This window comes from Periplaneta americana, chromosome 12 (genome assembly GCF_040183065.1).
Source record: "Periplaneta americana isolate PAMFEO1 chromosome 12, P.americana_PAMFEO1_priV1, whole genome shotgun sequence".
NCBI lineage: Eukaryota > Metazoa > Arthropoda > Insecta > Blattodea > Blattidae > Periplaneta > Periplaneta americana.
This window is the reverse complement of record NC_091128.1, coordinates 73,523,446-73,538,019: the sequence shown is the minus strand read 5'-3', so window position 1 is coordinate 73,538,019 and position 14,574 is coordinate 73,523,446.

Below are 14,574 nucleotides of genomic sequence, written 5' to 3'. Positions count from 1 at the left end.
TTCACAAGTGCTACCTCTCAGACTGGAACAATCATAGCATGTAGGGTGCATAATGGATGAATGTAAAATCATCGTGTACGACATGCTTTGCCGACAAAGTTAAAAACTTTAAATTGGGAGATTCATGAGGAAGTACATTGTGTATCATCAGATGGTTCTTTCAGACGGGCAGACATTATTACTATTAATGGACGCTTAAAACGGGCTCTTGTTCTTGATCCTACTATCCGTTTCGAAAGGAACCTAAATCAGGCCACCGAAGTAGATATTGAGAAGAAGTCTATATATGAATCTTGTCTGCAGTACCTTTCTCAAAAGTGCAACGTCCCTCTTAAACAATGGTCTGTCATTGGTTTGCTGTTTGACGGTAGAGGTTCTATTACTAAATTCACATGGAATTATCTTAAGGAACTTCACATTCCTTTTGATTATGTAATGTCTATTCTTATAAATATTATCAAGGATTCTCTTCAAATATTATATCATATCTATTTCAATTAATCCACTTATATTATTTGCCTTCAACAATTAACTTTCTTTTTCTTTAATATTTCAAATCACATTATATTGTACATTTTTATTGTATTCACGACCCATGTGGTCACTCAAATTCTTTGAGCTGATGTCTACAATGAATAAATAAATATGCGCATGGATTCATTTCGTGTCCGGCTGTCGATAAGCCAGTCCGCTAGTTAGCAACTCCAAAAGTAAAAACCAAATGTGCCGCCACCGATGGCTAACCAAGTATAAAGAACCGAATAGAGTAGACAATCAGTCAGGGTCTCGAACGACAATATTCAGAAGATAAAACCTTTGAATAATTCTGAAGCGTTGAATAAATAAAATTAAATATTAACCCTATTGTTATGGAGCCTGAAATCACGTATAACTTTTGCAATGTGTGTAACGTTAATAAATTCCACTTGGTTGTGCGGTGGGTAGGTTAGGTTGTCAGCTACGAAATTTGACGTTGACGGTTATGGATGGCCCCGACAACACAGGTTATTGAAGTCTGCCTATTAGCTGGTTTACTCTCGCAGACGAGCTGTTTGTCTTCCTGCCACTCAACTGCAAACACTCGCGCAGTTTATTGCTAAACAAATTCTTCAACACGATTGACATGGCACATCAAACAGAGAAACATTTACCTACTCACTAGCAGGTGGAGGGAAAGGCCAGGCTCACATTCTGTTGCTGAGCATGATCATCTGTCCGAATGCTGCTCATATTAATATGAAATTAGATACACACATACATACAGTATATATTATATCGGATTCCAGATTTTCACAGCTAGTTTCTTCTATAAAAATAATTAGTTTTTAACAGTGCTGTATTTTGAACGCTTCGGATCTATTTGCATGTTCCATTAATCACTTTTCCAACTTCAAAGATGAAAGTTTAAGTTGCCTAGAAGATTTTGGTATTCAACTTACCACCGCCAATCTTAATTCTCGAAAGCTTCTACGTGATGCAAAAGAAGTTCTACGCCAACAAAGAGAATAAGAAGCAATTCTGTGGAGACAACGCTCCTATAAAGGCAAAAGTATCGTACTATGTGGGGAGTACGTATATATCAGCGAACAAGAGGATTTATTTTGTCATAAGGGCTCAGCGTGCTCCGAATGGACAGGAGCAATTAAAATGGCAGCAGGTGTGCTTGCAGTGCGTTTCCTGACGGGCTGGTCTCAAGACGGCATTGCAGCAGAGACCAACTGGATTGGAGCTTACATAAACATTTCTACTCAGCCCAATTTCCATTTCAGAGACGTGTTTTCATGTATCTTTTAAGTATTTCTCCTCCCATTCATTCATTCATTCATTCATTCATTCATTCATTCACTCACTCACTCATTCATTCATGCATTGATTCATTTATCCATTCATTCATTCATTCATTTATACATTCATCCGTCCACTCATCCATCCATTAATGCATTAATTCCAGAAAGAGCACGAAACTCTTGCACACGTCTTGGGTGCCTATCCGTATGGGAAGGTACTGCGCAATAGTAGGCGCCATCACATTCGGAACACGATGGCTCAAGCTCTGAGGGATCATGGATGCACCGTCTATGAGGATGTTTCTGATCTGGCCACAAATGGCAGTACTCGGCGCATAGATATAATTGCGTTTAAACCAAACTTCAAATCCGGAGTTATCCTGAATCCCACAATCTGGTTTGAATTTCATTATGACCAGCCAGGGGGGGTAATTTTGAGGAAAAATCTATTATGATCTCACAATTGATTTTTACAAAATCAAATACAATTTAGACAATTTCACCATTAACAGGGTTAATGATTGGAGCAAGGAGAACCTTTCTAAAATTTCTTGCTAATTTCTAGATATCAATGGGAGAATTTCTTCTCAAATTGGCCATTATCACCATTTACAGGACACTATGGTGAAATAATGGTGAAACATTAAGAAAATTCACTTACAAATTTATTGTGACTCACTATTTGGACTGAGCTCAAAAAGGTAATCTTATTACAGTAATTTATCTTCCTATGACTGTTTACAAGCTTTTGAGTCGATACGAAACGTGTCAAAGTCAGGATATGAGAAAAAATACCTGAAGGAAGTGCAATAGGGAGAGGAGTATGACAAGGATGCCGTTTATCATCTACCCTGTTCAACATCTACTTGGAGAATTTAGTGAAGAACTGTTTTCACAACATGTGAAGGTGATAGTAGGAGGAAGAAGAAAGAATGCCCAAGATTTGCTGACATATAGCGTCGGAGACGACACTAGGGAACATGCTACTGAAGATAAATGACAGCTCGTGAGCAGTATGGGGCGAAGACAATGGTTGTCGGAAGAAAAATAAAGAAGATAAATGTACGAATACTATGAGCAAGTGGACAGCTTCAAATACTTGGGGTGTATTATAAGCAGTAACATGAGCTGCTACCAAGAAGTCAAAAGGAGGATAGCAATGTCAAAGGAAGCTTTTAATAGGAAAAGGAACATCTTCTGGGGACCTCTTGAAAAATAACTAAGGGAGAGACCAGTGAAGTGCTTTGTGTGAAGAGTGGCATTATATGGGGCAGAAACATGGACTTTACGACGAAGTGAAGAGAAGCAAATAGAATCATTTGAAATGTGGATATGAAGAAGAATGGAACGTGTGAAACGGACTGAAAGAATAAGAAATGAATCTGTGATGAAAAAAGTGAGTGAAGAAAGAATGATACTGAAACTGAACACGAAGAGGAAAAGAAATTGGTTGGGTCGCTGACTGAGAAGAAACTCCCTAAAGAAGGATACATTTGAAGGAAAGGTGAATGGGAGAAGACTTAGGGACAGAAGAAAATATCAGCTGATAAACTACATTATCATATGATGAGACAAAGAGGAAGCCAGAAAATAGGAAATATTGGAGATGCTGGGTTTCCAGAAAGACCTGCTCTTGGGCAGAATACTATTTATGTAAATGAGCCAATATGAACTAAATCCAAAAAGTGTGTACTCTTACCCTACTTTTCCCTACATAAGGCGATATGCAAAAGTCAATGCTCCGAATCGCGAAGGTTTTAATTCGAAAAATGCCGAAATTAGTGTCTGGGAGTAGATGTAGGTCAATGGTACATTCCTTTTAGGACTACCACATCCTTTAGGTACATTTATTATACATGGGTACAGCACTGAAATAAAGTGTTAACATTTAAAATCAACTGAAAGAATATGTATTTATCAATAGTAAATAAATAAATAAATAAATAAATAACGAAAGAAATAAGGAAACAAAAAGAATATGCAAATAAGTGAATAAGTAAATAGATAAATAAATAAATCGATAAATAAATAAATAAAGAAATAAATAAATAAATAATGACACAAATAAATAAATAAAAATTTAAAATCTATTTACTTACACCATTTAATTAATAAATAATGTAAAGAGTCTTAATTTTGGGATTTTATAAAATTCCTTTTGTATGTATTTCAGAAAAAGAAAGGTCATCTCATTTCAGCACATATTAAATTGTTTCGTTTTTATATGATTTTTAAAATAATAATGCAAGAAAATAAACTACATTTTTTGCAACACGTTAATAGGAGTGAAGTCCACATCTGTGGAGTAACGGTTAGCACGTCTGGATGCGAAACCAGGTGGCCCGGGCTCGATTCCCGGTCGGGGCAAGTTACCTGGTTGAGGTTTTTTCCGGCGTTTTCCCTCAACCCAATATGAGCAAATGCTGAGTAACTTTTGGTGTTGGACCCCGGACTCATTTCACCGGCATTACCACCTTCATCTCATTCAGACGCTAAATAACCTAAGATGTTGATAAAGCGTCGTAAAATAACCTAATAAAATAAAAATAAAAATAAATAGGAGTGAATTGTTACGAAAAGCACAAAATGTAAAATTCGGAAAAATGTGTCTTCTTTTTGTCTCATATTTTCACGCATTATCCCCTACAAACAAAGACAGGTTTATTAATTACAGTAGGTCGTCAGCATCCAGTCCAACCAAATGACTGCCATCGTCATTGCTATTAATTGTGATTTAAACGTTGATTGAACTGCTCCAGACTTACGCAGTAAACTTTCAGAAGGAATTCTTTGCGGTGTCCTTTTTTATTTTAAATCAATTCCTCTCAAGATGTTCTTTTAAATTACGTAAATTAGGAATGAAGCTTCCTGATTACTTTTATTATACAGAAGGTTGTTGCCCGCACACACGGTGCATGAACCATGCGGGGCTATTGAGAGCAGCCACTGAAGCTGAACTGAACTGAACTGATTGACGAGCTCTGTTCATTCCAGGTTATTAATTATCGTAAAAGTGAATACAAGCTATCTCGCCAGAACAAGCGGTGCATTAACATGTGCCGCCGGTTTTATCTTTTATAGAAATCCGCAAAAAAAGTGTGGAACAATAAACCATCCCGCAAAGGAGCGAGAAGACTGGGGAATTTTCGCCAGTGGCGACGCTGAATTTGCGAGGGTTTCGGCATGTGAGAAGAAAAATACCGGTACTTAATTTTGAGGTACTTGGCTGAATTTGTGGCTTATTAGCTTATTATAATAACATGGTCACTAGAAAAGTTTCACAATTGCACAATCCTCACATTTTACGGTTACTTACTTACTTACTTGCTTACTTACTTACTTACTGGCTTTCAATTAACCCGGAGGTTCATTGCCGCCGTCACATAAGCCCGCCATTGGTCCCTATCCTGAGCAAGATTAATCCAGTCTCTACCATCATATCCCACCTCCCTCAAATACATTTTAATATTATCTTCCCACCTACGTCTCGGCCTCCCCAAAGGTCTTTTTCCCTCCGGCCTCCCAACTAACACTCTATATGCATTTCTGGATTCGCCCATACGTGCTACATGTCCTGCCCATCTCAAAGTCTGGATTTTATGTTCCTAATTATGTCAGGTGAAGAATACAATGCGTGCAGCTCTCCGTTATGTAACTTTCTCCATTCTCCTGTAACTTCATCCCTCTTAGCCCCAAATATTTTCCTAAGAACCTTATTCTCAAACACCCTTAATCTCTGTTCCTCTCTCAAAGTGAGAGTCCAAGTTTCACAACCATATTGAACAACCGGAAATATAACTGTTTTATAAATTCTAACTTTTAGATTTTTTGACAGAAAACTAGATGACAAAAGCTTCTCAACCGAATAATAACACGCATTTCCCATATTTATTCTGCATTTAATTTCCTCCCGAGTGTCATTTATATTTGTTACTGTTGCTCCAAGATATTTGAATTTTTCCACCTCTTCGAAAGATAAATATCCAATTTTTATAGTTCCATTTCGTACAATATTCTGGTCACGAGACATAATCATATACTTAGTCTTTTCAGAATTTACTTCCAACCCTATCGCTTTACTTGCTTCAACTAGAATTTCCGCGTTTTCCCTAATCGTTTGTGGATTTTCTCCTAACATATTTACGTCATCCGCATAGACAAGAAGCTGATGTAACCCATTCAACCTCAAACCCTGTCTATTATCCAGAACTTTCCTAATGGCATATTCTAGAGCGAAGTTAAAAAGTAAAGGGGATAGTGCATCTCCCTGCTTTAGCCCGCAGTGAAGTGGAAAAGCATCAGATAGAAACTGGCCTATAGGGACTCTGCTGTATGTTTCACTGAGGCACATTTTAATTAATCGAACTAGTTTCTTGGGAATGCCAAATTGAATAAGAATATTATATAAAACTTCTCTCTTAACCGAGTCATACGCCTTTTTGAAATCTATGAATAACTGATGTACTGTACCCTTATACTCCCATTTTTTCTCCAATATCTGTCGAATGCAAAAAAATTTGATCAATAGTCGGTCTATTACGCCTAAAACCGCACTAATGATCCCCAATAACATTTTACAGTTACTGGTATTAAATTCATCTGTAAATGAGGAAAAATATAATTTTGAAATATAGTTGTGTTCAATAAACAGAATCACCAATAAGGGTAATTTCTCTTAGAATATAGTGCAGCGTATGTGAGACTTATCAATTGTAATTTTGGAAATACATATGTTGCTGAATCTATTGTTTAACAGGAGTTAATAACATTTTTAAAGGCAAAAAGACGTAATCGAGAAAATGCAAGAAAATTATTTTATGTTCAATGAGTCAGCCATAACACAAGTTTACAAATGTTGGACAGTCATCAAATCTCGAGCTAGAATTAAGAAAAAATGTATGTCAGTAAAATAATCTATTATTTCAAAATATGGTTACACGAAAATATACGAAAGTGTAGAATGCTGTAAAGAAAAATGTTGCAATATATTCTGAAGCAATATGGGATTGTGTTATTGTAAAATGTGAATGTTAAAAATATATAGCCTACTATTTTAAAGGAAGATACTGTAGAGTATGGAGAAGTTAACGTTAAGAATATTTTAAAGAAAAATATTAATACATATTTTGGAGTAGTAGAGGTTACTCATGTCCCGCGCCGTGGCGTGGTGATCTAAGCCATCCCGCCTAGGACTCGCGTTACGGAATGCGCGCTGGTTCGAGTCCTCATGGGGGAAGAAATTTTCTCATGAAATTTCGGCATGTATATTGGACCGGTGCCCACCCAGCATCGTGATGCATTTGGGGAGCTACAATAGGTAGCGAAATCCGGTTGCGAATACCAGTTATAAAGGCTGGGGGGAATCATCGTGCTAACCACAATATACCTCCATTCTAATTGAATTATCGTCCACCTCTGCTTTGGCATGTGGGCGTGGGGCCAGCAGTCGACTGGTCGGTCTGGGCCCTTCACGGGCTGTGGCGCCACGGATTATTATTATTATTATTATTATTATTATTATTATTATTATTATTATTATTAGAGGTTACTCATACTGAAGAATATGAAGATTTTAAACGCAGATATTACTGAACATTTTGGGGTAGTAAAATGTTCTATTATTTTAAAGTACCAATACGTATGAACAAAACATTATAAAGATTTTAAAGGAATATATTACTGAACATTTTGTAACAGTAAAGGATCCTGTTATTGGAGAGTAAGAATGAGCAGAAGCGAAGGTTTCAAGGTAGATAAAATTATTGAATATTTTGGAGTATCAAATGATTCTGTTACTAGAGATTATGGATGAGTAGAAGTGAAGATTTTAAAGGAAGATATTACTTTATTTTGTAACAATAAAGGATCCTGTTACTGAAGAGTAGGAATGAGCAGAAACGAAGGTTTTAAAGTAGATAAAATTACTGAATATTTTAAAGCATTAAATGATTCAGTTACTAGAAATTATGGATGAGTAGAAATAAAGATTTTAAAGAAAGATATTACTGAACATTTTGTAACAGTAAAGGATCCTGTTATTGAAGAGTGGAAATGAGCAGAAGCGAAGGTTTTAAGGTAGATAAAATTACGGAACATTTTGGAGCATTAAATGATTCAGTTACTAGAAATTATGGATGAGTAGAAATAAAGATTTTAAAGAAAGATATTACTGAACATTTTGTAACAGTAAAGGATCCTGTTATTGAAGAGTGGAAATGAGCAGAAGCGAAGGTTTTAAGGTAGATAAAATTACGGAACATTTTGGAGCATTAAATGATTCAGTTACTAGAGATTATGGATGAGTATAAACGAAGATTTTAAAGGAAAATATTACTGAATACTTTGGAGCGGTAAAGGATTTTGTTATTTAAAACTGTAAGAAGAGATGAATATTTTAAAAGAAGGTATTACCAGATTCTGATATTGGAGATTATGGATGATCATAAATTAAAATATTTTGAAGGAGGATACTACTGGATACTCTGGAGCAATAAGCAATTCTATTATTGGAAAGTAAGTGTGAGAAAAATAAAGAATATTTAGAGTAGAATATTACCGAATTCTGTTACTGGAGAATAGTCTATGGATAAGCAGAAATTAAGAATATATGAAAGAAAGATATTATTTAGCATTTTTGAGTAGTAAAGAAATTTGTTACTATTGGATGTCGACGAGCAAAAATTATTAATAGTGTAGAGGAAGGTATTACTGAAAATCCATTGATTATTATTTTGGAGTGAAGTATTTTAGGCATGCAATAGATTTTACAAAATTCCCACTTATTATAAAAATGTTCTGGTGTAAGACACTTCTGTTTACAAACGGTCATTACACGTTCACATAAAATTTCACTTAGATATAGGGGAAATATAACATAAAATTAGTCCAAAAACCTAATTTGTGCATGGCACTGAATGACTTTATTCTTTTTCTTCGTGTAGAATGACTACACTTCTCGTTCTGAATGGGGTTTTCTCGGGATCTCACTGTCAGTTTAATCTAAAATCCTTTTTCATCCAGTTTCCAGTTAAAATTATTTCAGATCTAATTCAGCCTACCGTAACGAGGATGACACCATAGAGATAGATAGAGAAGAACGTAAAGTATATACATATTATGTACTTAGTGTACACTATTTGGATCAGACTAATTTGCAAATTTAGCAAAAGACGGATATATGAGGGGCAACCTTCTAAAAAATCTTCACGTCATCAGTTAACAGGTTTTCACTAGCTTGCTCTCACCCAATTTCCTGTAGATATAGCATTCCTCATAATTAACATTGTAACATAGTCATCGGGTGTGGCTTATGGCGTACGTAGAGATATCTTGTTTTTCAAATACCAAATTCTTATAAGCACCAAGCAGCAATTCAATCGTCACGGTGGCTCAGTGCTGGTGCGCTGAACTTATAAGCCAGGGGACCCGGGTTCAAACCCTGGTGGATCCACCCTGAATTTATAAATTGTGTTGGGCAAACCCATGGTCCGACCAACAGAGGTATTCTCCGAGTACTCCGGTTCCTCCGTGACATTCTAACAATGTTCTTCATCATCATTCATTACGAGTTTAATGTGGCGCGCTCTGGACAGTCTCTAGCGAAAAAAAGTTATCTATGCTTCTCGGCAATATCAACATCTATGACCACATTTGTAGAGTCGGATCGAATAATGAGAAGTTAAAGGTCCTGCCATTGGATAGAAAGTAATAACGATTTCGTGTACATACCATTTAAATATGTTAACAATGCGCAGTATATTACATTATCAGTTCTTGTATACCTGAATTAAATGAATTCTGATCGAATTGCAATAGAAATAATTTTACAAAATCTGTCGCCTGACTAATTCTTACTGAGAATTATAATTCCATTTTGAAATTATCCAAGTCTTCTTTTCTGGGATTGGAATTATACATCACATTTTATCTTTTTATTCTTATTTTGCTGAACTTTTATGCCTTTCGGCGTCGGGTGTTCTCAGCCAATTTCTATAAAGCTATCTAGATCCATTTCAAATTTCCGAACTCTTTAGATGACTTCCCATAACTGGCAACAATCTTACCGTAGGTCTTCGAATACACCTTCCCCATTCTGGGCTAGTCTCGCATATCCTCCTTGGAATTTTTTTCTCTTGCATCCTAATAAGATACCATTCTGATTCTTTTTCATGACTATACTATTACCTTCCTATTCCAGATTTTCTCTTAATAGCTATTTTATTTTTGATCTGATCTTTCCTGGTATGTCTGGCCGCTCTTCTTTCATAATGCATTTGTTTGACGTATATTCCACAGACTATCTAACTTTCACTTCAATAGAACAAGATTGGTGTTACATGTTCATTGGTTTAGAAACGAATTTTAAGGGGAATAGCGTCTAGTTCGAGTTTTTGAGCGCAAAAATAACCAATATTCAAACCTCTATTTTAATTTCACTCCATAATCACTTCGTTATAAGCAAGTTGGAATATGTTACATTATTTTGGAATCCTCGTTGTAAAAACAATTTTTATTCGATTGAGATAATGCATAGTAGAATAAATTCCTTATGCGCCTATATTATAGTATACTCTCGAAACGAAACCTTGTTCAGCCCAGTTCCCAACTAGATTATTGAAATTATTTGCATACATTCAATGACAAAAGATTACTTACTTGATGATATTCGTAAGAAACCCATTAGCAAATAATGATTTCGCTTAAATACTCAAACTGACTCCATTTTATACCCCTCCAGTTAGATATAACAAAAATTTATTTAATATCCTAAGATTAAGAAATGCATTTCATATGAACTCACCATTATTAAAAGTGTTAAGCAACTTCAAATCATTAGGTGAGGAAATCGATCTACCGTATTGACCAGTACAGAAACGTTACAGAAACGAAACTTTATAACTGTGGCTCCTGTCAATCAACATCGATAATATAAGTTAAATTGTTCATGTGAAGAAGGTCTAAGAAAGGTTTCTAGCATCTATTCCTTCCTATAAAGAAACAAACAACAAACAAACAAACAAACAAACAAACAAACAAACAAATAAATAAATAAATAAATAAGTAATTAAATAAGTAACTAAATAAATAACTAAGTAAATAAATAAATAACTAAATAAGCAAATATGTAAATAAATAAATTACTGAATAACATAAATAAAGAGATGGATAGATATACATACGGACGGACGGACAGACAGACAGATTTTGTTTTAGTATTTAATAAGTTATTTTACGACGCTTTATCAACATCTTAGTTTATTTAGCGTCTGAATGAGATGAAGGTGATAATGCCGGTGGAATGAGTCCGGGGTCCAACACCGAAAATTACGCAGCATTTGCTCATATTGGGTTGAGGGAAAATCCCGGAAAAATCTCAAACAGGTAACTTGCTCCGACCGGGAATCGCACCCGGGCTACCTGGTTTCGCAGCCAGACGCGCTAACCGTTATTCCACAGGTGTGGACTAGATAGACAGACAGATAAGATTAGACGGACAGACAGACAGACAGACAGACAGACAGACAGACAGACAGACAGACAGACAGACAGACAGACAGATAGATAGATAGATAGATAGATAGATAGATAGATAGATAGATAGATAGATAGATAGATAGATAGATAGATAGATAGATAGATAGATAGATAGAGATGAATAAATAAATATTATCTATTTTGTTTAAGTAATAGCGTTTGTTTATAATTATTGCTCTAAATTTATTAACCTTACGACAAGTGTTTTCTGAACGTATTAACAACTACTGTCTACTGTTAACATTTCATCATGCTCTTCGCCAGAACAAATGACAAATAACAGACGCACAAGTCTACCTAAATTCGCAGTCTTTCTTACTTCCATCTCCACGTAGAAATGAATATGTTACGAAAGTTGCTTAGTAAGCTGTTAGTGCTTAGCGAATTGAATTACTCACCAGATGTTCGAACAATTGTGTATGAAGAAGGAAGATTGTTTAAAATAATAAACGATGCTGCACCCACCGTACGGGCAGAAACAACGAATACAGTTGTTGCTAGCTGAAGAGATTGCAATCGATATCGAAACAAGAAGCAAGTGGCCAATCAGCGAGGCTACTGTGCGTACAGAAAATACTCTTCCCAACATTAATCATTTCTCCATGTTCTTCTCCCTTCTAATATTTAGGCAAATTGCACATTCAGTTTTCACAGTGAAACTAGCAATCTCTTTAGTGGCTTACACACAATCACATTTCAGAAGATGTGCATTCTAAATCAAGTTTTGGAAGTCGTCGATCGTTCATTCTTTGTACGTGTTCAAGTAATTTATATTTCTGTATTTGTATGTCTGTATTAATGAGTTTTACATTGAGATATTGTCCGATTATTTCTTTGTTTATGCGACCTAATTATGTGCAACCTTGACCTGTATAAAGATGATGTCGTTCAGAATAGAATCCTCTGTTCATAGTTAAACATTTGCAAATTTATTTTTCTATTATTTCAAAGGTAAAGTCTTGTTGATCTTATGAATTCTCTTATATATTAAAAAAAAAAACAACAAAAACAAAAAAAACAACAACGACATGAATGTTTGTCAGAATGTTCAGTATTTTTATGTCTTCTATTACGTGAGAAATCTGGTTACACATTTTCTGTAAAAACGTTAACGTCATCCAAGAGCGTCACGTCACGCAAGCGATAAGAGCCATGCTGTTCCGGGCGGGCTGGGAATATGTACCGCGATACAGTACCTTGACGAAATATTCAACTTAATTTTAATGTAATAACAGAAAATATTATTCGTACACAAATAAGGAGTATAAAGTCAGACGTAAGTATTTATTTAACATAGTCTCATTTAGTTCTGTTTACAAGTATGAATAAGGGTGTAATTGTTTGTCTTATTGAACTGTTGTATCAGTGAAGCATGGTGAGTCAGTGAAGTTATGGTTTACAATGACAGTGAATAGTTTTGATCAGTCATAATTTATAGTGTGTTCTATGGTGTGAGTGAAATGTGTTATATCGTGTCAATGAAATGTCTTCTAAAGTGTCAGTGAACTGTGTCATAGTGCCAGTGCAGTGAGTGAGATGAGAGTGAAGTGAAAGATTATCAGTATCAATGTGAAACTTATGTAGGGCCTATACATAAGTGGGTTGTAATAGAAAATTAGGTTCACTTATTAATTAGGCTATTTTATGTATTATTAAAAATGTAATTATTGTGTATTATTTATATTGTGTATTTTAATTGTATTGTGTATTATTTTTATTGTGTATAATTAAGTTACCACTGTCACCGGGTGTTTCCCCACTTGCAGGATACATGCATGCATACATACATACATACTGTTGTAACAAGGACACACTCCACATAAAACACTTCACTAGTCTCTTCCATTGTTTTATTTCCAGAAGTCCGCAGAAGAAAGATGCTCCTTTTTCTTGTGGAGGGGGGAGATGATACGATCATCCACTCCTCTTTATCTTTCTTATATTGGCTGCTTTCGCCAGGTGGACGGCACATTGAAAGGATTGGGTGTGCGCAGTGGAAGACTTTTAGAATGAATAGTGTGAATTTGTAAAACAAATATAATTAACAATAATAAGTAACAATGTACATAAATAAAAAAAATGAAATAACAATAAACATGAAATAGATGAGTGAAAATAGGACAAACTAATCTGAAATGATATCCCCAGGATATGTAAATCATGTAAGTATCACAAGGCTGAGGCCAGCACACTTATAAGTAATTAAACCATCTAATATGGCCGTCTCTCGACCATCAGTGACTAACCTATTAACCATATGTTCATGAACCACTCTCTAACTATATATATATATATATATATATATATATATATATATATATATATATATATACTATCTGAGTATGAATCTGAACAGAACACCCAGCCAGCACATTAACTTAATACATGATCCATTCGACCATAGATACCACTCAGTCTGACTAATCAAACTAAAAATACATGTACACTCAAATAAGAGACAATCTCTACCCAGCATAAGGCATTACATGACAGATCACTATACATTACCCATTGCACATATTGCTCACATAAACTGTGCAAATAGCACTAACACAAATCTCTGCACTTTACAAAATGAATACGCAACGGAGAGAGAGAGGGATGGAGACAGATGCACGTAGTAAGTAACGGACGATAATTCCAATTTCAAGGATCGTTTAAATAGCAACAAAACTCGACGCATGTGATAAGAAAATAGCAGCGAAGGAAAGCGACAATCAAAATGGAGCAGGGAAAACACTAAAACCATATGTGAGACCGTAATCGCTGCCTTATCACTCTAACCGTCTCGGAACATGAACTCACATTTCAAATCATATCTCCTTACATAATTCCCAATACAATTTACCTCAAACACATATATCTCACAAATATGTTACTCGATGCAAATACTAAAACTTGCCCCCAAGACGTATCACTAGCAAGCGATATTTCAAACTACGATCCACTAAAATCCCAAACATACTCAACGCAATTTAACTACTCCACTGATCTATCTCCAGCACGTACAAAGCCCGAATCACGTTGTCTATATCTGCCGCGTACTAAAATGCTAAATCTTATTAAATGTTTATGTCGCGTACGAGAGCTTGAATCTGAGCCAATTACTTCCGAGTATCTCCCGCGTACGATAGCCTAAATCTTGTTAAGTGTATCTGCCGCGTACCGGAACCCAAGTGACGTTCCGAGTATCTTCGTTAAAACAGGTAAACTCTCTCCCCCTCTATCCTCGTAAGACGTAATGACCCGGCCA